This window comes from Lonchura striata, chromosome 13, assembly GCF_050655825.1.
Source record: "Lonchura striata isolate lonStrDom1 chromosome 13, ASM5065582v1, whole genome shotgun sequence".
NCBI lineage: Eukaryota > Metazoa > Chordata > Aves > Passeriformes > Estrildidae > Lonchura > Lonchura striata.
The window spans coordinates 18,526,553-18,550,664 of NC_140715.1; the positions used below are offsets into that span (position 1 = coordinate 18,526,553).

The following is a 24,112-nucleotide window of genomic DNA, read 5'->3' on the forward strand; positions in this document are numbered from 1 at the left end:
GCTTCCGCCGCCGGGTCACGGAGCGGGAGCCGCGTGAGGGTGAGGGATCCGGGATGAGGGGTGCGGGGTGCGGGATCGGGGATGAGGGGTGCGGGGTGAGGGTGCGGGATCCGGGATGAGGGGTGCGGCGTGCGGGTGCGGGATCCGGGATGAGGGGTGCGGGATCCGGGATGAGGGGTGCGGGGTGAGGGTGCGGGGATGAGGGGTGAGGGGTGCGGGATCGGGGATAAGGGGTGCGGGGTGCGGGATCGGGGATGAGGGGTGCGGGTGCGGGATCGGGATCGGGGATGAGGGGTGCGGGGTGAGGGTGCGGGATCCGGGATGAGGGGTGCGGGGTGCGGGATAGGGGATGAGGGGTGAGGGGTGAGGGATCGGGATCCGGGATGAGGGGTGCGGGGTGCGGGATGAGGGGTGCGGGGTGAGGGATCCGGGATGAGGGGTGCGGGGTGAGGGTGCGGGATCCGGGATGAGGGGTGCGGGGTGAGGGGTGCGGGATGCGGGATCCGGGATGAGGGGTGCGGGGTGAGGGATCGGGATCGGGGATAAGGGGTGAGGGTGCGGGATCCGGGATGAGGGGTGCGGGGTGCGGGATGAGGGGTGCGGGGTGAGGGTGCGGGATCGGGGATAAGGGGTGAGGGATGAGGGGTGAGGGGTGCGGGATCAGGGGTGAGGGGTGCGGGATCGGGGATGCGGGGTGAGGGATGAGGGGTGAGGGGTGAGGGCTGCGGGATCCGGGATGCGGGGTGAGGGATCCGAGATGAGGGGTGAGGGATGTGGGATGTGGGATGAGGGATGCGGGGTGAGGGGTGCGGGATCGGGGATGAGGGGTGAGGGATGCAGGGTGAGGGGTGAGGGGTGCGGAATCAGGGATACGGGGTGAGGGGTGCGGGATCAGGGATGCGGGGTGAGGGGTGCGGGATCGGGGATGAGGGGTGCAGGATCAGGGATGCGGGGTGAGGGGTGCGGGATGAGGGGTGAGGGATGTGGAGTGAGGGATGCGGGATCAGTGATGCGGGGTGAGGGGTGAGGGATGCGCGGTGAGGGATCAGGGATACGCGGTGAGGGATGAGGGGTGCGGGGTGAGGGATGAGGGGTGCAGGGTGAGGGATGTGGGATGAGGGATGCGGGGTAGAGGGATGCGGGGTGAGGGATCAGGGATGCAGGATGAGGGGTGAGGGATCCGGGATGAGGGGTGAGGGATGCGGGATCAGGGATGCGGGATCAGGGATGTGGGATCAGGGATGCGGGATCAGGGATGTGGGGTGAAGGATCAGGGATGCGGGGTGAGGGAGCTGGGATGTGGGATTCGCGGTGAGTGATGCGGGATCCGAGGTGACTGACGTGGGATGTGGGATGAGGGATCCGAGGTGAGTGATGCGGGATCTGAGGTGAGTGATGCGGGGTGCGGGATGCAGGATCCGAGGTGAGGGATGCAGGATGCGGGCCCGCGGGGCTCCCGCAGTTCGCAGGGTCCGCTCGCCATGCCCCGCTCAGCCCCGTGGCGCTCAGGGCGCTGGCAGCACGGTATCACGGAATTATTTAGGTTGGAAAAGAGCTCCGGGATCATCGAGTCCCATCCCCACCCTGTCCCCAGCCCAGAGCACCCAGTGCCACCTCCAGCCCTTCCTGGGACACCCCAGGGATGGGATCCAAACCTCCCTGGGCAGTTCCAGTGCCTGAGCTCCCTTTCCATGGGGAAATTCCTGCTGTGCCCACCCTGAGCCTGCCCTGACCCAGCCTGAGGCTGTTCCCTCTCATCCTGGATGTCCCCCTGGCTGTCCCCTCCTGTCAGGAGCTGTGCAGAGCCACAAGGTCCCCCCTGAGCCTGTGTGACTGCTGCTGTGTTCAGAATCTTCTCACTCACATGCACTGCAGGTTAGACTGCACTGCAGGAACAAAACACAACTATTCTTGCCTTTAAGTCTAAAAGCATGGCAAGAGAAAGAGTGAGATGACAGCAATCTGAGTATGCAATATACTACATTTCTAATTGATTCTTTACCTTTCTTCCTCTTCCTGCTGTCAAAATTTCTTAACTTAGAGATTCACATCTTTCCATTTTTCCCCATCACACAGGAACTAGGCCCATACGTGGTTAAAACAAAAAAATTCAGATTGAAACAAGCAGGGCAAAACTACTGAAGAGTCAGAGCTGTTAATCGATACCATTTTCATTCAAAGAAAGAGATAATAGTTCATGCTGGGAATATGAGAAACTGAACTGGAGGAGTCCCAAGTATGAGATAACACAGCATTATCCCCCAGAAGCCCTCAGGGAATAGATAAAAATAATTTGATTTTTGGGTTTTTTTTTGATCTCAGACAACTAAATTATCTGACTGCATTGTGCGAGCACATTCAGCAGATTGATAACAGATCAGCCACAAAATCCTGCCGCACTTCACACTCTGCTCCAAAACTGAGCAGCCCAGTAAAATTAATGAGACAATTCTCATCTCTCATGAGGTCAAGCCATTGCACAGGCATAGCCAGGGGGGAGGATCGTCGTGGAAAAAAACCAAAACAAACAGTGCCTGACGAGGTGGTTACACAACCCATGCTCCTGGCAAGGCCCCCACATCATTAGCTGCTATTAACTGTCCTGTGCAGAGCCATCAGCTCTCTCAGGAGCCAGGAGAGTGCTGAAGGGTTTACAAAAGCTCTTCCCTTGTACCCTAGATAAATCTGGAGGTGGCCTTGAAGAGTTCCCCTCCTGCAGGCTCGAGTCTCAAGAACACAGCGCAGCGAGAGCTCGCGTTATACGGATTTGATTTTATTTTCCACTGGAAGGTCAAACTGGAGAGAGCAACGGGCTCAGAGCAGCTTTGCAGCTGGGTCCAGCTCGCTCACATCCTTGCCAAGGGAAGAAGAAGTTAATGCCCTGAGATAAGACCCTCGTCACAATATTGTTTAATTGCATAAGGCTTCCATCGAGCTGGAGATAAGAGCAGGAATTTGTCCCCAGTCCAGCTGGGTGGGGCAGCTGAGCTCATGGAGTGTGTCAGAATGGGAACCAAAAGCAAGGGGTTCATTTGAGGTGGAATGAGCAAACTGATACTGACAGCTGATGGAAAAGTTAACTTTTCATGGGAGCAAGAAATCAGCCTTCTTTTGACAACAGAAGGCTTAAAACTAGAATTTCCCTTCCAATTGCATTGGGAATGTTCATCGAGCCAAACTGCTACTCTGAAACCAGTACACCAATATTTTCAGACCTCTTTAGCAACCAAGAAACCAAATCAGGAAGATTAATTGATTTACCTAAGACTACAGAGTAAGATCAGCTTCAGTTTTAAATTAGCAAACAATTCCCTTCAGTCCTAATCCATGTTCATAATTCTTCTTGTAAAAAAAAAGAGCATTTTCCTCGTTCCAGATCATTTTGTTACAGATAAATCAGATCACGGATGAGTCTATCTGAATTCCTGACTAATGTCTCACAACAACAAAACTGGTACCTCCTTCCTATGAAAAAAAAGAGTGGACAAAAAGTGCTTTATTTGAACAATCTTCTTCGTTATTTATTTAATAAATTTGTTTTTGCAGGTAAAATGATCATCTCCAGTTGAGATGCTATTTTTAAGTTTTGACTTCACATTAATAAAGTTATTACAGAGTTCATATTAATCCTTGATAATTCATCCTTGAGGAGACTGAGGTGGGGTCTCCTGGAGCTTCCTCCTGAGGGGCAGCTCCGATCTCTGTTCCCTGGGACAGGGACAGCACCCAGGGAAGGGCTGGGGCTGAGCCAGGGGAGGGTTGGGGTGGATTTTGGGAAAGGTTCTTCCCCCAGAGGGAGCTGGCACTGCCCAGACTCCCCAGGAAATGGGCACGAGGCTGCCAGAGCTCCAGGAGCGTTTGGACAGTGCTCCAGGGATGCCAGGGTGGGATTTTTGGGGAGTCTATATGCAGGGACAGGAGCTGGACTTGGATTATCCCTTCCAACTCAGCATATTCCATGATTCTCTGAATTTTACTTATCTCAATTTTGTACTCTGGAAGTTTTCTCTTTCTCAGAAAAGTGCAACCTCAATCCTTACCTGTCCAGCAGGGTTTGGGCTGATCTAACATCCTGTAACACTCATAAGTACGATTCCCTTTTTTGTTCTGTTTGTGATTCCTTACACAGGGCTGAGTTTTGATTCATGCCACAGCTCTTGGGGAGCTTGGTGTGGGTGCAGTGACTGGGTCGTGAGCAGCAGTGTTTGCCAAAGGCAAAGCTGGGTACACACACTCATCCTTCGGGTCAACCGGGCTTCGTTCATCAGTGGGGAATGTGCCATGACTCTGAGCAAGGTGCAGTGCTTATTCACTTATTCCCCTTCTGCTGCAGAGGCCAAAAGCTGCCCCGTGGCTTTTCTCTGGCATGTTGTGAGGCAGGGCCCACCCCAGGCCATTTCCCCGGGTGATTTTATTTCGTTTACAGCGCTGGTGTGGCGGGGTGGGCTGGGAATGGCAGTGAGCGCATTGCTCCGCAGGGCGGGTGCCCCCGATTATGTGTTGTGTTCTGCAGGGTGTGGCCTGCAGCCCTGAGCCGCTCAGGAAAAGGAAAAAACACTGCAGAGAATGAAGAGAAATTAAAAAAAAAAAAATGGTATAAAGAGTTTTCAAAATATAAATAACGGCGCTTGAGGAAATCTTGCTGAAGGAACAGGATGCGCGTGGAGGTGAAGAATTCAAATGCAAGTGCTGTGCTAAGTATAATCAGTAATGAAAGTTCAGCCCTTCCTCTTAGGATTTGGATAAGCTGTGTGTTGGCAGTACTCCCCAAATTCCAGGGAACAAAAAGCAAGCTTTACATGTTCTCTTAAAGTCTTGTTGCAGCGTGGTTTGTTTATCATTACCACTTGTAATGCTGTCCAGCCATTTTTGCAAGATTGGACTTAAAATAGACAATAGAATAAATTAATACCTACTGAATTTACTGTGTAAGTTCCTTCTTTATTGAATAGCTGAAAGAAGACATAACAACCACTCTCTTCTTCTTCCTGCTCAATAGGCAGAAGAAATAATCTCATTATTTTTCAGTCACAGGGATGGGTACAGCTGATGTTTATAAGTGTGGAGAAGGGGATCTCTGCAGCCACATGGCCTTTCCCTTGTGCTGTGACACTGGGAAAATGCTCAGGGGAATCTGCCACTCTCGAAGCCCCTAAAAAATTTACCCTGTTTTTAATACAAACTGCCTATTTTCAAGCCTGTTTCCTGTCACTTTTTGGGTGCCAGGAATTTACTATGGGAAAGTCACGGCGAGCAGGACATTTTTTGTATTTTTGTATTTTATTTCTTTTTTCACTGTGGAAATGAATGCCACAAGGAAGTTGTAGCCCCTGTCCCAGGCTTACCTCATGCTTTGTAGAGCACCCCTGTGGTGGTGAGTGTTCAGTGTGGTTCAGGAGGCTTCAAACACCTGGCCAAAGGTCATGGCCAGAGGGAGATGCAAGTTAACAGTTAACTAGGCTGAAATCCTGGTTAGAGGACTTTGAACACTAAGAGGGCCAGATCTCAAGGAGAGTTGGGATTAGCAGAGAAGAGGTGAGGATCACACCGATTCTCAATGCTCTGTAGTGAGTTGAATGCCTTAAATTCCCTTTACACTGGAGAGGAATAGTTCAGGACCAAGATTTGAAGGACTCAAGTGGCCTGTACACTGATGTTGAGATTCCTAAGTCAGCCAGTGGGAAATCCTCAGGAGAAGGTGTGAAACTCATACAGGGCCACAAAGTGTTTTCTTCTGGACTTTGATAACACATTTGGCATCCACATCTAAGTTAGTCTTGTCAGTGAAAATATGCCTGGGAGACAAGCTTAAATACTCTGCTTTAAATACTCACTGAGTGCTGGAGAGCCCTTCCCTGGGAGACAGGTGTGGATCTTGGACACAGAGTGTGTGAGAAACTTGAGGGCATGAAAGGAAGGGAGAAAAACGTGCTCTGCCCAGCCTCTGAAGGCTGAGGCACTGTGTAACCAGAAGTGCAGAATTTCTGGAGCTGAATTAGGGCTTTTGCCTTGGAAACAGTGACTGTACTTGGATACTGGAGGAGGGGCCCCTGACTCACCGATGTTAAATACCTATAAGGACTCCTGAGATTTCCCTTCTGGTGCCTACATCGTGCCTGGGAAATTGGGTCTTGAAGGTCTTCCTGACAAAAGCCCCACCTGATTTCTGGACAAGGAGGCGAGGAGCAGCTGAGGGAATTGAGCCCACCCAGAGCAGTGGGGCAGGACAAGGCGCCAGACCTTGCGGCGCCTCGGGCAGCGTTCCCCAGGAGCTGCGGGCACGGAGAGCATCTGAGCAGGGCAGGCAGAGCTTCCCTGGGCTGCTCTCACCAGCACAGGCGCCAGCACAGTCTGCAGGAGTTGCACTTTGGTGCCTGAGTGTTGTTTTGGACGCCTCCCAGAGCTGCTGCACGGGCACTGAGGCTCAGCAGGGATGAGGATGCTGTGCCACAAGCACCTCTCTGAGTGGGTGGCTTCTTCCCAGCTGGGAGCTCTGCAAGCCAGCAATACGTGGAAACCAGCTTTTTACAGCAGTGTCGGAATCTGTGCTATTGATGATCCCGAGATTGTAGAAAGTCTCTGTCTGTCAGCCCCCTGCCAAAGAAGAAGTTGTAATTAATCTGTGCAGGTTTCCAGGTTGTTTATTCTGTTGATCTCTCACATGTTCTGCTGCCCTGCCCAGCTCTGTCCTGCAGGGCAGCGTGTGGGGCTCTGCCCTCAGTGGGATGTGACAAACATTAAATACCAGAAACTCCCTGGGCTGCATTTACAAGAACGTGCCAATATCTGTCACCTACGTTGGATAGTGTGTCCCCAGCCTGAACCAACAGAAAAATGCCAACACCACAGTGAGACATGGAGGGCATGAAGAAGGAGAAAAAGGACAAGGCACACCCAATTTCCTCCAGCTTGTCCCCTTTGGACCCCTCATCTAGAATCCCAAAATTTTACTTTTGCACCCGTGCCACACTTAATTATGACTTATATCAAACACTCAGAGCTGGTAATTGATCCTGTAAGATTGAAAACTCTTTTCCATGGACAGAGATCACAGCCAGTGTCTCTGGGGGCTCTGTCCAGGGGGTTCCTGACCCCTGCCAGGGCAGCCACAGGGAAGCCCTGGGTTCCCACACAGCAGAACGACTATGGGAGGATTCAGCAGCACTAGGCCAACATGTGAAAAATGCATATTTTATCATTGGCTTTTCACAAATGTTACAATGAATGTTATTTGTGTAATGTTAGAAAGTTATGCTGTATTCATTCTCTTAAGTAGTGTGTTAAATGTAGTTTTAAGTTACAACATAATGTTAAAATAGAAACTCTGTAATATAGAATTTGTTACAAGCTCAAACAAAAAGAGGAGTTAATCAACTCTTCAGGCAGAAATATCAGCGAAAGAAGCCCATAAAAAGTTACTACCTCCTTATCAAAAAAACCCAAACATTCTTACACCTTCTCTCAGTCTTTTTAAAAACACCCAAATTAAAAAAAGAAGTTAACAAAAACAAAAAAAGTTCTTAATTTACAAAGAATTTATACATCATGTATTAAATATATGAATATGCAACAAGCTATTGCTTTTAAAGTTATTCCTTTGTTCACAAAGTATACTTTTTTATAACTTAGTGTCCAAGAACATCCAAGCATCCATAATTCTTTACTTTTTATTGTCTTATAATTGTTCTAACTCTAAATGTTATTACTCTAATTATATTATATATAAAATAGTAATATATTTCTATATATTATATATATTATATTATATATAATATATTGAAATATATTACTATTTTTATAACCATCTTATTACTATTAAACTTCTAAAATTTTCAAAACCAAGTGATTAGCATTTTTCACAATCACAAAGGCCCTCAGGCAGCAAAGAAGTGAACCCAAACAGCAGCTTGACAAGGAGGAATTTCTCCAGCAAGGCTCTGGAAGTTTCCTTGGAAGATGTGCCAGCTCCTGCTGCTGCAGCTTAATGGGTTTCTCCCATCCTCTGACCCTCTGGAGCCAGCCCTGTGCGTGAGATGTTGAGCTGCACTTCCCTGCCTTGCTTTTGGCATGTCCTCTGTGCTGCCTTATCAGCATTCTCAGTGATTTCCTCTAGATATTGTCCAGCTGAGTAAGCCCAATGGGACATTAAGACAAGAAATACGTACCTGGTTTTTTTTTTGTTTTGTTTCATTTTCTCCGTAGTAAGGATATGGATTTTTAATTGCGGCCTCTGCTGCAAATGAGACTTGTGTTTTCCTTGTTCTCACTTGGTCTCTTGGCACTGCTGTGGTGGTCAGGGGATTGGGGAGGTTTTGTCAGTGCTAAAGAATCTGTTGCAGAAAGCAGGGTGTGGCCAAAGAAAAATATTTGATAAAGATGTTTTATTAACCCTGTAATCAATTAAGGCAAAAATCATTATCCCTGGCCTTATTTTGTCTGCAGGGACACCTTCCACTGTCCCAGGCTGCTCCAAGCCCCATCCAGCCTGGCCTGGAACACTTCCAGGGATGCAGGGGCAGCCACAGCTGCTCTGGGCACCCTGTGCCAGGGCCTCCCACCCTGACAGGGAAGAATTTCTTCCCAATATCCCGTCTAGAGCTGCTTTCTTTCAGTTTGAGGCCATTCCCTTTGTGCTGTCACTACAGTATCTGGCCTCAGATTTGGAGTGGGGTTAGTTTTGGTGGTCGGTTCCAGATGCCTTGTGACCCATTCCATCCTTGGTGCCAGCTCCAGCAATCACCACTTGGCCAAACAGAGACTCCAAAATGTCTCAAGGTGTTGGCTTGAGATGGGGTGAGGAGAATGTTGTAAGACACATCATGCAAGGGAGCAGTGGAAAGATAGGAATAAATGGAGAGAGAAACTGCTGGAGAAGGGAATTCCCAGCAGAAGGGAATTGGGAGCAAACAGACCACACATGTAGGAATGTGCAGGGACTTGGAGGTGAGGATAAATCCAGCTTAAGGCAGAAGCTAAGAGGAGATGTACTTGGGGGAGATGAATGGTCAGAAATGAAGTGAAAGGTTCCTTTCAAATGATGGCGTGCAAAATCAGAAATCACTCCACCAAAGCAAGAAATAAACCCTTCCAGAAAACTCCTCCAGCCTTCAGAGGAGGACAGGCCCAGCAGTCTCCAGACTTCTCCCTCACCAAAGAACACTCCTTTCACCCTGTCTCTGCTGAGGCCTCTTCATGGCTTCTTGCTCAAGTTTCTCACTGGATAAAGAACAAAATCCTGTCCTCCTCACGCTGTGGTGATAAGCCTGCAGTGGAGTTAGCTGGGATTTATTTTAATTGGACTTTTTTGCTTTTTTCCTGGCACTTTAAAGTTTATGAACGGAAAGGATCAGTCTGACTCAGAGACTGGGCTACTTCCAAACATTCATCTTAGCTGCCATATGCTAATGCACCTTGGCTCTGGTGCATCCTATGGTGTAAATATGCCTGTACCTTTCATTTCTGGTGTCAGAGGTCACTGAGGGGAACATGTCAGGCTTTTGGGCAGATTGTGATTGCCTGGCATGCACTCTGCAGGCATTCGATGAGGTTCTGGGAGGAAGAAGGTCTAGAAAACATCCCTATCGTGTTCTCTTGAAGTTCCTGTTTTAGCATTCTGCAATATTGGTTGCCAAAGTTATGATGCCCAGGGAAATTCTTCGGCCTTTGCTAACTCTGAAATCTGTACAAAGATCTTGGTTATTCTAGTTCTGAGCTCTAGGCAATAAAACATTGGAATATTGTGTATAATATTTAGCCCCTTCGGTTTTAGTTGGCTTTGTTTTTTGGGTATAACAAACACGTAAAATGACTGTCCTGCTCATCATGACTTCTCCAGCACTGAAACATTAGTCTCTCATCCTTTGTGTTTCACTTTCTTCCATTCTTCATCCCAAATGTTTCCATTCTACTGATTTCAAATTTCATTCACTGTTTGAGGGTGTACACTGAAAGTGTTTGGTGTTTCCCTGCCCCTTCCTCATCTTCTTACTCACTCACTCTCTTCCCTGAAATCATCATGGGAAGAACCCTATTAAAAAAAAAAAAAAAAAAAAAAAACAAAGAAAGCAAAGAAAACTTTCCAATTCTCCTTATTTCAATGGAATTTCCCTGATGTCCTTTTTCCGTATAAGTGGATGTTTTTTGCTGGTGACAATGGTGTGAACAGCATCAGGAAGAAGAAAACTTCATTACAGGGGCAGCCACTGAGGCTAACATTAGCCTAATTAAATTTATTTTCCTGGATTCCCTCTCAAACCTGTGTACAGCAAAAGGTCTCCTCCAGAGGTAAGTTAGAGCCATGGAGGACATTGAGGTTAACTCCTTGAGCCTAAAACTTCAAAACTTAAAGAGATTGAAACCCACTCTTGTCCAGGGGAGTCACAGCAGATTCCCAGTCCCAGTGTTGTGGAGTTGTTCCTGACATGGAGAAGGATGATCTCAGCTGAGTTACCACTGGTTTAGAGTGCAGGACAACATCCTTCAGCCCTCTTCCAATATTCTAAGCAGTCCTCTGGCCTTGGTTGATACATGGGGAATGATGTGAACCGTGATGTTAATTCACACAAGGCCTTTCTCCAGGAGGACAGAGATTTGATGGATGCTTGGTGGACACCAAGCTACACCAGCAAAGCCTTGCAGAGGAGATGCAGGAGATGAAATAGGAGAAGCTCAGCTTTCCCACGCTGCAGGGAAATTTCCTGGGCTCGTTTTACATTTTGCTGTTTCCCCACTTGCAGGCTCTGCGAGAGGCTGGACGTTGGGGACACGGGAGTGACGGAGGACGCAGCCATCCCCTCGCCATCAGAAGCCTCGTCACAGTGACAAGGCAGAGATGAGTCATGGCTGGAGCTGCTTTGTGTAAATGAGGAACCTCTGGTGTTCCCCTGGTCCCGTGGGGCCACGTAAAGTTCACGTAGGTGACGTTCTGTTCCCATGTCCCCGCTGAGGCGGGGCAGGGAAATGGGGTAAGGTGGCTGTGGTTGCCCCAGAGAGGGCAATAATTGGTCAGAACTGGTGGGAAGATGAAAGCGACCCCCTGGAAGGGAAAGTTCCTTCCCAGCAGCAGTGCCTGGAGAAAATTTGCTGTTGCCTTTTGCTGTTAATTGCAAAAGCGATTGAGCCACTGATGGTAAATGCTGGTGTGGGGGGGAGCCAGAGAAGGGGGAAGTGAAGAACTTCAGCAGGGAGCTCTCTCGCTGTGAAATCAATCCGTTTTAGTAAGATTTATGGGTCATCTGTGACACAGCTGAGAAACTTATTTGGGAATAAATGAAGAAAGGTCCTGCTGCTGAGCGGCACGATGCTGCAGTCCCGTCCTGGTGGCCTTGTGTGGGCAGCACATCCCAGGCAGGAGCGCTGAGGGGGAGGCGTGGAAGCGTGAGGCAGCATCGCGGCCATCCAAAACCACTGATAATATTATTTCAGGTGGAGGACCAAACTCTGTGACTCACCCCCCCCACAAAAATCATGCTGAAGTTTCCTGAAGACAGTGGAATGAATCTAGTGTAGAACGGATCTGAGGGAGAATGGCAGCCCCCAAAAGGCTGGCCTGGGTGGCTCTGAGGTGCTGTGGTTCATGTGGACACAGCCCTGCTGCAGATGACTGCAGGCAGCCCAGAGGTGTGAAAAAGCTGACAAGCCTGAAAGCTTTTCTCTTGCATTGCTTATATTGGTTCAAATCAGAAAGAAGATTTAATTGACTCCAGTGGGAGTTTTGCTTGAGTAAGGACTTAGGAGCTGAAGTGAGAGATGAAAAATAAAATGTACCCTTGCTCACAGAAGTGACTCCCTTCATTTACTCTAAAAGAGATGCAAGAAACTTTCTTTAAACAATTTCAGAGCTCATATCACTTTTTTTTGGGGTCAGTATTCAACACATTTCCTCTTACATATATGATTTTTTCTTTATATCTTCTTTACATCTTCTTTACATCTTCTTTATTTGTAGATGTTATCTGTCACACTCTACAAAAGTTTTCTCATCCCTTACAATCATCCAAATTTGATAATGCTCAGTACATTTAATTTTATTACCCTTTTCCACTCTTAATTCATTCAGACACCTGCCTGTTTTAACCCTACCCTTGTTAGCAGTGCAGCCACAGCACCCATGTGTGCTCTGACTTCCAGAGAGGTCTGCAGTAAATTTCCCAGGCAGGTGATGGATTGATGCAACTCTCATTTCTCACTGAATTTAAAGGTCAGACTTATAATGCTGAGAGGGCCACCATGAGCTAAGTCCTTCGTGTGTTTTTGCTCTTTTCATTACCTGTTCCCCACTCTGTCCCACAGTGTAATGGCTGATAATTGAGCTTTTTCAGTGGTGTGGCTCCTGCTCCATTGAAGGCAGGAGTTTTTTCTCAGCAGAAAGCTGACTCATAAGGATGCTGCCTTCTATCCTTAGGAAAAGTGAGTCACTAATGGATTTTTCATTATACATTCAAGTAACATGGGCTGAAATTTTGTTCTACCAGTCTTGTCTTAGGTAGTGTTTGGAAGCCTTTCAGATTTGGTATTTTAGTTATGTCTTAGTGAGGCTCTTGAGATACAAAAGATGCTGTACAAGGAGCTGGTTTGTATTATATGCTGTGAGTATTCCCATTAACCTCAGCAGTGCCGTGGTTTCCCTCTGTGTACTGTGTCCTTCCTTAGCTAAAATCCCATAAAACCCTTTTACACCTGCATCAACCAGCTCAGCATCTGTTTTCAACAGACATAAAGAGTTGAGAGTCAGTTTTCAAAGCTGTACAAAAGCTGAGAAAGCTGAGGCACAACTGAAATAATATGAATCCCATGGCCTCTATTGCATTAATAGAAATAGTCTATTTGATCAGGCAGCAATAATTTGGTTTTCCTTCAGACAAGCAGTGAAGATTCACCACTTCACAATGGCCCACGACAGAAAGTTAAATATTATTGTTTCTATTTTATAAATAAGGGAATTAAATTCAGAGGAGGTTAAGTTGTGTAAGGGAGGCAATGGAATTATTGTGTATGGAGAACAGGAGTCCTGTATGGTTTTGTTCCCAAATGAAACAACACTTTGCATCAAAGATTTTGCTGTATTTACAGTCACTGCTGTTTAACTTTGAGCAATGTCCATGCAAAGGAGACCTGGGAGAATCTAGATTTGAATGAATGTAGATGTAGATCAGAATGAATTAGAATGTAGATTTGCAGCTTTTGCCTGTCCACGCTGCATTCTGTTCAACTCCCTTTGCAGAGGGTTTTAAGGGGGAAGCCTGAATGTCTCTGCTGCTGCCTGCAGCTGTTATTGAAAGCTGTGTGGTGAGGATGCAAAAGGGATGCTGCTGGGTGGATGCTTTGTTCTTCGTTGCACAGAAGTGGCTGTGCCGCAATGACAAGTTTGTAAATCATAGGTAGTTCCGTTCTCACACCACCCAATAACCTCACAATCTCTCTGTCAACTTCCTGAGGGCCTTGGGAAGCTATAATCTGCGATAAAAATGGGAGTTGGAATGGTTTATATCAAAGCTGAAAAGTTGGGGCTGGCTGACCTTTTCATTTTGAGCCAATGCACTCATTTCCTTTGCGTTGCTTCGCTGTTTCCTCCTGAAGTTCGGCATAATAGGAAATCCTCCAGGATTGTTCTCCTTAATCAGTGGCTCCATTGTGCCAGCCTCTGTTCCCTTCAGGAGCAGTTTTCCACGTGGAGCATCATTCTCTGTGCTCTCAGGCATCAGTGCCCCACAAACTCAGAGGAATTTCAGCTGCCGTGGCTGAGAGCACACCAGGGGCAGCAGGTGCTAAATTCAGTGAGCTGTCAGAGTAAAGAAACAGCCCTCTGATTTTCAGTTCACAAAAAAAAAAAAAAAAAAAAAACCAAAAAAACCCTCAATGGATTTTACAGTGACATTTCCCAGTGCTTGTGATTAGGCTTAGATGAATAATGAAAATGAGTGGCTCGTAAATTTAGATTTCGCTTCATTTCCATACGTGGGGGGATGTCATTTGTTGTCATGTCACTGCTAATATTTGCATAGTCATCTGGCAATTATAAAGCAGGCATATGAATCTTTAGGACAAATAACTTCTCCAGAAATATATTCTGGAATGCCTAGTAATTTATGACTAGCACATCATTTTTCTTTTTCTTTTTTATTCCTCTTTGTCATCCAGTCAGGAAGTTCCACGCTGTGGCTGTACAGCCCAAACTACAGATGGAGCAGCATTTGTATACACACATCTTTCTCAAAATCAGGCAAGTATTTAGAAATAAAAGATGTACTGGCAATCACCTAAAACGGCTTGGAAAATAAAAGTGAGGCTGAAGCTGCCAAAAAAGATTATTTGTGTTGGTAACCTCGGCTTTGTGAAGCACAACAGAAATGAAAACAGTGGCAGGTCAGTTCTCAGGAAGAGCTGAAGCTTCACCAAATCTTATCTTCTGTTTCCTGTTGCAGCACGGAGTTGTTGACATCATGTTCTTGCACATGCAATATGCAAAAAGAGCTCAGGGTTCATCACTCCGTTTTGGCACAAACATAACAACTCCTGCTCGTTGCTACTGGCTTTCTGCTGCCCTGCTTCCCTCCCCTGGAGCTGGTGTCTGAGGGAGCCAGGCAGCCTCTGCAGGTGTCTCACAGCACTCCCAGGTTTTTGCTCTCTCATGGCTTTCAAGTGCAGCTTGCAGGAAAAACAAGTGTGTGACCCATTCCTTAGGCACAAATTCCATGGGAAGGACTTTGTGTGGCAGCATGGTTGACAAAAACAGCCTAAACCCCAGGACAGCCCTTCATGCATTTCCACTGGAGACAAACCTCCAGGGAAATGAGGTTAGGGAAGGTGGTGGTGATGATAATAGCAAATAATGCACACTCCCCTGGGATCTTGGCTGCCTATCAAGACAGACTGCCTGATGAGGAGATGCATCTGTCTGTCTCCAGTCCCTTCAAGGTATCTGCAAGGCACCATTTTTTGCAATTACAAAGGATTGCAGATGAGAACATGCCCCATAAGAAGCAATCCAGCAGCATTTGTCCCAGACTTCTGTCTCTCATCTCCATAATCGTTCTCATCTCAACTCCTCAGACATTAGCAAGCCAAATCCCAGAACAGCTCTGTCAAGTGCTGACACTGGTGGCAGTGGCAGCCCAGGAGCCTCCAGGTTTTTCCTTTTCTGCTCCTGCTGAGCTTTGTTTGCATGGGGATGAGCCAAGGGGGGCAAAGGGAAGAGAGGAGGGTCAGTGAGTGGATCTGTTTGCTCCCAGTGGGGACTGGGGCTCTGCCAGAGCACTTTGCCAAGGGCTCCTTCAGGAAGTTTGCAGAAATCACCTGCCCCAGCCGTGCAGTGCTGGGGAGGGGGCTCTGTGCCAAGTGCTGGAGACAGGAGCACATCCACGGTGACGCTGGTGGCTTTCCTGTTGCTGGCAGTGCCACGTAGAAAAGAGGAAGGGCAGCCCCGTGAGGAGCAGTGCATCGGTTGCAAAAGGTCTGGGCTCACCCCAGAACACTCTGCTGCCAGTCCCCCAGCTTCCACTGGCTCTGTTCTTCCCAGGAAAACGGGACCAGCTGTGCTCCCCTTCCTCCCGGGTGCTGTACAGGCCATTCTGCTTTTTCTAAGGGAACAAACCCATCCCAGTGCCTTTCTGAAAGAATGATCCCATCCCAGTGCCTTTCTAAGAGAATAATCCCATCCCAGTGCCTTTCTGAAAGAATAATCAAATCCCAGTGCCTTTCTAAGGGAACAAACTCATCCCAGTGCCTTTCTGAAAGAATAAATCAATCCCAGTGCCTTTCTAAAGGAACAAACTCATCCCAGTGCCTTTCTGAAAGAATAAATCCATCCCAGTGCCTTTCTAAAGGAACAAACTCATCCCAGTGCCTTTGTGAAAGAATAAATCCCATCCCAGTTAATTTCTAAGGGAACAAACTCATCCCAGTGCCTTTCTGAAAGAGCAAACCCCATCCCAGTGCCTTTCTAAGAGAATAATCCCATCCCAGTTCCTTTCTAATGGAACAAACCCATCCCAATGGCTTTCTAAGAACAAAACCCCATCCCAGTGCCCCTTTCTAAAGAATAAGCCCCATCCCAGTGCCCTGGCTTGCCCACAGGATCCCCTCCTTTGCCACTGCAGGCAGCACCAAATTGAATTCCAGTAAATAATTAAGCAAGATAAACAGGCTTTGGCAGTAGCAGGACAGGTCTCCCCCCAGCCTGTGGACTTTGTGTGAGAGCAAACAGAGCCCAGGGCACACAGGCAACACTCAAAAACATCTTTTCTGCTAAAGTCCAAAGGGAAGTCGGTATTTGCCATGATTTGGGATCACAATAACCTTCTGCACTCTCCTATCTAATCCTGTACTCACCCAAGGCTGGGCTAAATATTTGTTTTGGTTATTCTTGACATGTTTGATAACGAGGAACCAAATGCTGCCTGGCCCATCCTCTCACTCTTGTTCTGGTTTATTGGTGCTGATTCTCATCATTCTATCTTTGGTCTCGTGACGTGCAGCCACTCAGGTTTAGTCACATCTGCCATTCCACATGGCCTATTTAAACTATGTCCAAAGGAAAATAACCTTTGTTCAAGATATTTGCTCCTGATTCTTTTTTTGCAAGTTGCTGATTATCAGTGTTGTAAAATGAGATGATTTTTCATGTCCTTATTGCTAGAACCTGACTCTAGATTCATTCTCATGAATTATTTTGGCCCACATACTCAATGAAATCAGCAGGATTTGTCCCTCTGGTCTCTTCTAGCACGCAGAGCACAAGCAGAGGAAAAAGCATGAAGCCTATAGATCTCTCTCAACTAAAATTTGAAATTTTAGAGGAGCTTTGCTACCCATTTCCTGTTGATAGCCCCTGAAAACCTGGATGATCTCATCTTTAGACTGCACTGAGCTGTCAGAAGCAGAAGGTTCTCTCCTAGAAAGTCACAGTGTAAGTGGCAGCTTCCCAAGCCCAGGAGATGCTCAGGGCTGGGAGTGTGAGGCTGCTCGGGTGGTCCCTGTGGATATTCAGGATATTTGACAGAGGAAGGGGGAAGGAGAGATCCTGGCACCTCCAAGGGAGCCCCAGTGAGAAATTTCCTGGCAGACAGAGCAGCTTTAGGACTCCACTGGGTACATCTGTCACCCCACCTCCCTTCCCCCTGCATGGATTGCTCTGCTGCTGTAATTGCCACGTAAACTCTCAGACATCCCTTATGCCAGAGGATTTTCTTTCTGAGCCTTTGAAAACAAAGTTAAATATAACCATTCTTCTCCTGCAGACAGAGAAACTGAGGCACAGACGATCTGAAGGAAGGTTAGGCAGCACGTCACAGGCAATATATCCCAGGTGTCCTGATTTCCTCTCACCCAGATGAATCCCTAGAACTCATATCTCCTGTAATAAAGCTTAGCTCAGAGACTTATTCTGAAATGTAATTAATATGCAAAGTGCTTTGATCCCCTCTGATGAAAGATTCCGTGTAATTTGCTACCATTTTTTAAATTAATACCTCTAACTGCAGCAGTAAAACGAAATATGGATAATTCATTTGCTATTTTTGGGGAAAGGGCTGAGTCTTTTACTCCAGGAGTTTTAGGTTACAGTCATTTTCAAGAGGAGGGCTGGAGGTTGCTTGCTGCTGTCGAAACACTTAAAAAAAGTGAGGATTAACAAACATCCAGTGTGTTCTGGGATCCTGGCTCTGGAGGGGTGAGTTCCCCCCCAAGGATGACTAACAGCAGGATGTGGGACATAATTTGCATGTTCTCTGCCTCTGCTGCAATCATTTGTGTATTGGATACTTGAATTATACATTACACAGAAGGTCGCCCACTTGCCAAGCTGACAGCCCTGCTGAGCAGAGCACAGCCCTGGACAGGGGGCTGATGTTATTTCAAGAAATGTTCAGTGCTGGGCTCAAAAAAAAAAAAAAAATTTAGTTCTGTGTATGAGAGTGGAATTTGTCACTGAATACTTCAGGGATTGTTTACTCATTCTGATCATGCTCCTGCTAGCTTTGACTTTCACCTATTTTGCATCTGCTTCTGTTCTTGTCCTGAGGTGAGTTTGATGCTGCTGGGAGGTGGCAGAAGTCATCCCTACACACTCCAGTCTCCTTCTCCCAGGAGATCCAGCCTGGACAGGGGCACATTCCCTCTGGTATTCCAGAGAAATCCCAGCTTGGAAGGGACCACAGAGGGTCCCTGGGGCCACCTCCCTGCTCCAGCAGGGCCATCCCAGGGCACAGGGCACGGGGTTGCATCCAGAAAATTCCAAAATATCCACAGTGAGGGAGACTCCATCCCCTCTCTGCTCTCTGTCAGGGCTGGGCACTGCACAGGAAAAACTCCTTCATTTCAGGTGTATCAGTTTCTGTCCATGGCTTTTTGTCCTTGCTTTCCAAAGGAGACAAGAGAGTTCCCTGCTCTCCTTGCAGCCTGCTTGGACTGTTCTTCACTGACAGAAAGACACCAGGGGTGCTTTTTCTACTGCCCTGCTCAGAAAAAAGCCCAAACCCCAAAACCTCTAATAAAAGCTCACAAAGTCATTTTTGTACCTCTCCTGTCCAGGAGAACAGACCTCCCAGCATCTCCCCGTGCAGCCTCTCTGAGAAATCATCCTTCACAAACTGAAATCCCATGAGAGATGCAGTGATCACACTTTTCCCCTTCACAATATTATTTTTTTCTGGCAGTACTGACCGCAAGAAAACAAATGTAAAAAAAGGAAGTGATTCAAAGCTAAGTGACAGAATGCACTCATCCATCATCTGATCAGCTTTCTGCTGGTGGTCACACTACCTTGCTGTACCCAGGCTTAAAATTTAAGTCTGTGTCATCCCAAATTCTATTTTCCAAGCAAAAATACTGGATTTATTAAAAGGTTCCAGTTCTTCTGCTGTGCATTGGTCCCAACTGGACAACCCATGGCAGTGGGGACCATTGTATCAAACGCATTCATCAGAAAGATGTGAACAATTTTCTTTGGTATTTTCACTGAGAGGCTCAAATCTTTTAGTTAAGAATTGTTCATTAGACCACATTCACATTTCCCCTTCCCTTCTTTTCCTTTCCCTTCTTTTCCCATGGTTTCAACATCTGAATGGAAGCGGCAGGAGCCCATTGAGAACCTCTGCCCCATTCCCTGAGGAATGACATTTCCCTCTCCCCTGCCCTGCTGGCTGGCAGTGAGAGCAGGACAAAATGTGCTGTAAAATTGGGTAATGCAGGAGCTGTTCTCTCCCTGAGGTCCCCAGTGCTGCAGGGCAGGTGGATTTTTGGGGGGGTGGCCTCATAAACCATGTCAGCAGAAATCAGAGCCTCTCACCCCCCTTGGAATTGCAGTTGCCTGCTCTCCTTCTCACTGAGCCAGGCTCCTGCCTGATGTGACTCAAAGTTTTCCCATCCATTCCAACCAATTATTTCCAAAGAGATTCCCAAGAAAACCACGAGCACTCCCAACCTGCCCCAGGTGCAGTGCTTGGCATGGAATGTGCTGTTACCAGTGGCTCTCTGGCCCCCACAGTGACTCCATCCAATATTCCACTGGATTCCAGGGAAGCTGCACACATTTACTCCAGGCAAGAGCCTGGCCCAGAACAGAAATTCAGATATTTTGTCACTTTAAAAACAAAAGTCATCGTTTTTTTGGCGCAATGTGCCATCCTCCTGTTTCTAAGTAAAAGATACATCACCAAACCCTCAGGGGGAAGGGCTGTGTGAGTAATAGCAATGGCAGAGTCTGCATCCCAACCAGCATGCCAAACAATATTCCAAGAAAATACTTCTAAGTTACAGGAGTTGCGTAAGGGTGATTATTATTTTTGAAGCGCAGAAAACCAAGTCCAGTTTCTAAAAAAGCAAACACATATTTTTAGCCTTGCTGGTCTCTTGATCTCAGACTAATGAGAACCATCTGCACTGGGCCTGGCTGACGTTGCTGGTAAATAACCTTTCACTGCAACATTCCAGATGTTTCAGAGGCTCCTCTGTGGAGCAGAGTTTGTCTCCCTGCCTGTCAGTCTCCCTTTCTGCCTTTCCTGTCCATGTTTGCTTCAGGAATATACATTCCTTTAGTAAAGAGTTTTTTGTTAAAAATAGCTGCTCAGGATTTTTTGCCTAATCTTCGTTAGGGCTCTTGCTCACCAGCAGAGAATGAAAGCTTTTGTTCCTTAGTGCCAGGGTGGAAAGATAAAATTGAAGATTTGAGAAAGAAACTACAAGATTTAGACTAAAAAACAAGCCAGAAATCAGTTGGAGATGGATTTCTACCCCATCTTGATCCCTCTGAGTATTCCACTTATTGAACAAACACATTTCTTTCGGTATTGAGAAATTCAAATGTGACAAACATTTACGGAACACACAAATGTACTTTTTTTTTCTGAACAAGCTATCTCACTAGAAAACCTTTGCAAATCATTATGTAAAGGAGTCCTGTGGTTTGCTTTGCTGCCTCTGCTGTGATGTATCCTGGTCCTGGCTGTTTCCTATGCAAAGAAAACATCCCCAGACACACGGGTCACTTTTTGTCCCAGCCAAGCTAAGCTGAGCCAGATGATGGGAGGAAAATAAAGGGATTTAAAACCATCCTTTGACCTTTCTGTTATCTCCACCTGGAGCCTGCCTGAAATCTGATGTGTTACAGCTTCATTAAGGCTGTAACTTGGGCTGGGGTTCAGTTAGATAAGAAAAGCTCGGGTGTCAAACCCTGCTCAGGTCTGGGAGCTGCCGTGTGCTCCATCCACTCAGGATGCTGCTCGGGAAAATGAATCCCTCCTGAGCAGTAATTACCCTGCAGGATGCACTCTCCACTGGGTAATTCCCTCATTTTAAAAACTTGGTGTCACTGCCCCAGTGTAAAAGCTCTGGAAGGTACAGGAGAGCCTGTCTGGTTTTTTCTGAAGGGTTTGGGGCTGTGAGGCTCTGCTTTAAGTGGGGCATTGTGATGGCAATTGCAGCAAACTCCGATTTTCCCAGGTTCTGTGGGCTGGGACACGCAGCAGAACCGAGCGCGGGGTTTGAGCAAGCGCTCCTTTGTTCTTCTGTTGCCTCTTATCAAATTTGTTTCATAACAAAGGTTTCCTGAGCTTGGGGGTTTTGTGTGTGTTAATACTGGTAATATGATTTAAATATTCTGGTGATTCATTTTCACTCCAGAGAGCTGAATCAGCCATGTAGAACATAACTTGCTTCTCCCAAACCGTTACCTTTTTCATCCTTTCTCGTCATTTCTATAAGGGGATGATTCATGCTCCTCTTGTATTTACCATTTGAGAATGTGCCCCGCTCCTTCAGCTATTTTCACTTCTTGTTCCTCTTTTTCAAGAAAAATAAAACGAAGAAGAAACAAAAGTGATTGCTGATCAATGAGGCTCATCCCATTGGTGAACATGGCATGTGAGCTAAACCTGAACTGGACAGACAGCAAAAAAAGAGGAAAAAAATGCCTTGAATTATTAAATTGATCAGAGGCCAAATTGGGAAGTTCAGCCCCTGGCTCAAATTTCACACATTTTTGAAATCTGTGTGTTCAAGTTGGGGCTGTGTTGAAATAAATGTGCTCAAACACTTCCAGTATAACTTTTTTTCTTCCTTTGGCATATTGAACAGAATTCCCTTATTTTATTCAGTTATTCAATTCAAATTTATTTTTTCTCCAGCCTGGCTATGGTTGTGACAGTCTCAACCCATTAACTGGGGGATGGCAGTGTTAATTATTGATTGACCTGATTACACGAGAGCGTTCTCAGAGATGGCTGTAATTTATATAAAAACATAAGGCAATAACTGTGTCGGGCCTTGGGAAAACACTTGGACTCTTGTCCTCAATTTCCATGTGAGACACCGTGCTTCTCAGTGGTGAGGTCAGTTTTAAATTCAGAGAGCATCTCCTGCCTTCCCCCTCTCACTGCCAGCCTCACCAGAACCAGGCTCCCCTCCAGCTGAGGCTGGGACCATTCAGGTGAGGCTGGAATAACCCAGGTGAGCCTGGAACCATCCAGGTGAGTTTAGGACCATCCAGGTGAGGTTGGGACAGTCCTGGTGAGGCTGGGACAATCCAGGTGAGGCTGGGATGATCTAGATGAAGTTAGGACCATCCAGGTGAGGCTGGGACTATCCAGGTGAGTTTAGGACCATCCAGGTGAAGCTGGGACTATCCAGGTGAGTTTAGGACCATCCAGGTGAGGCTGGGACCATTCAGGTGAGGCTGGAATAATCCAGGTGAGCCTGGGACCATCCAGGTGAGTTTAGGACCATCCAGGTGAGGCTGGGATGATCCAGGTGAGTTTAGGACCATCCAGGTGAGCCTGGGACCATCCAGGTGAGTTTAGGACCATCCAGGTGAGGCTGGGATGATCCAGGTGAGTTTAGGACCATCCAGGAGAGGCTGGGACCATCGAGGTGAGGCTGGGACTATCGTGGGACTCTCTGGCTGCTCGTGCCCTGCAGGAGATGCTTCACTCAAAGGAAAGTCTCCCCCAGTTTCCAACCATTTGCATTTTAGGGCTCCCCTCATCCTTTTATGGGTGGCTTTTCTGGGATTTTAATGGCAATGGAGTTCTTTGCAGCACAGCAGCTGTAAGAAACCTTCTCTCAGGAGTGTGTTCATGAGAGCATCCCTTGGGCTGGGCCTCTCTCTAAACAGAGCTCTGGATTTTGAGCGGTGGCCAAGGTGAAATCACAGCTGGAGACGGCTCCAAGAGCCACAGGGCATCTGTCCACACATGTGGCCACCCCTCAGGAGAAACGTCCCATGTTTGGGCAAATTCATTTGAGCCAATGCTGCTGGGTGACCTCACTCCCCATCCATCCCCAGCAGGAAACATCCTGTCCAACACTTCAGAGGACAGCACGAACCTGGCCTCACCTGGAGGTTTCACAGCAGGGCCGTGACATCAGCTCAGCCCTGGCTTTTATCAAGTGGCCCACGAGCAACGTGTGAGGGTCAGGAGCGGTCACGACAAGGCATTTTGGGGACAAAGAGGTGGATCATCAGATCCCTCTCCAGCATCTCACAGCCTGTCCCCCTCGAGTGGCAGGGAGGTGACTCGCCCTGCCCCGTGAGCACTTGTGGAAACAGCACCGTGGGCCAAAGTGTGGCTTTTTCCACAACCTAAAGGTTTTCATGTCCCAAAGAGCTTCTTCTCCCCGATGAGTAATGCTGTGTTTTCGCTGCCCGCTGTTACACACTCACCACCTCCCTCCATCACATGAGGGAACCGTGTCATTTTGCAAACATTGTCACAAACTGCAGGGCACAGAATGAATAAGCAGCTCTGGATTTACTGACACGGGGGGATTTTTGAACAGTTATGGTTTAAACACCACGATTGGTTATAAACACCTTGGAAGGTCGGACTAAAAAAAGCACAGAAAAAGGAACAAGAGTAACACAGGGACTCTGCTGGAGCATGTGCAGTGTAATATCCACTGGAATTTCTTTGTGCCTTGCTTTCCCAACAAGTTTTTTTACTTTTCAATGTGCTCTCATGAAGAGTCACTCTTGGGTCCTCACACTGAGTTACTCCACAGTCCAGGAATGCAGGACTTGTGGTTTTTTTTGATAACAGAAACATCACTTTATTTCGGACAGTTTCCAGTTGCTTTTGGTGTTACATCCTCCCTTTCTGTCCCCCTTTAACACCATTAGATGTGAACGTGGGAGAAATTTAGACCTGGAGGGTGGCAGAAGTGGCACAGATGAGCAGTGGAAGTGTAGCAGGAGGATTTCCCTTGACTCCTGCACTTAGCCCAGGACTCCAGGAGGAGACAGAAATGCCATTTCCATCAGCTCTGCAGCTTTCAGCCCTCAAAGTCCTGCATTATCTCAAGGTGGCTTTATCCACCTAAAGTTATTTGTGTGTTGGGAGAAGTTTTTATGTGTGAATATGAAATTCTATCTCACAGCAGCTGGTCACTGGCTTTACAGACCCTTTCCTGGTAGAAAATACGAGTGGAGAACAGGTTTGTGGTGGCTCCAGGACAGGGAAAAGATGCAAAAAATTCAGCTCTACCCCTTTCAGTTCTGTTCTGGACAGAACTGGAAGAGTAAACCCAGGCTCCACATCTGTGTTCATGCCACATCTGTGCATGAAGCCTTCACCTCGCTGGAAAGAAGAACAGAAGAACAAATGGCTCAGCAGCTCTTATC

The 24,112-nt window shown here is 47.2% G+C and overlaps 1 long non-coding RNA gene across 1 annotated transcript; it reads left to right on the top strand.

Moving 5' to 3' along the window:
• Nucleotides 1-6: 6 nt before the first annotated feature.
• On the top strand, nt 7-21,902 carry LOC110471452 (uncharacterized). Its single transcript, XR_013340827.2, has 3 exons — nt 7-39; nt 2,680-10,912; nt 11,425-21,902. It is a non-coding gene; the product is annotated as an uncharacterized LOC110471452 (long non-coding RNA).
• The last annotated feature ends 2,210 nt before the right edge of the window (nt 21,903-24,112 follow it).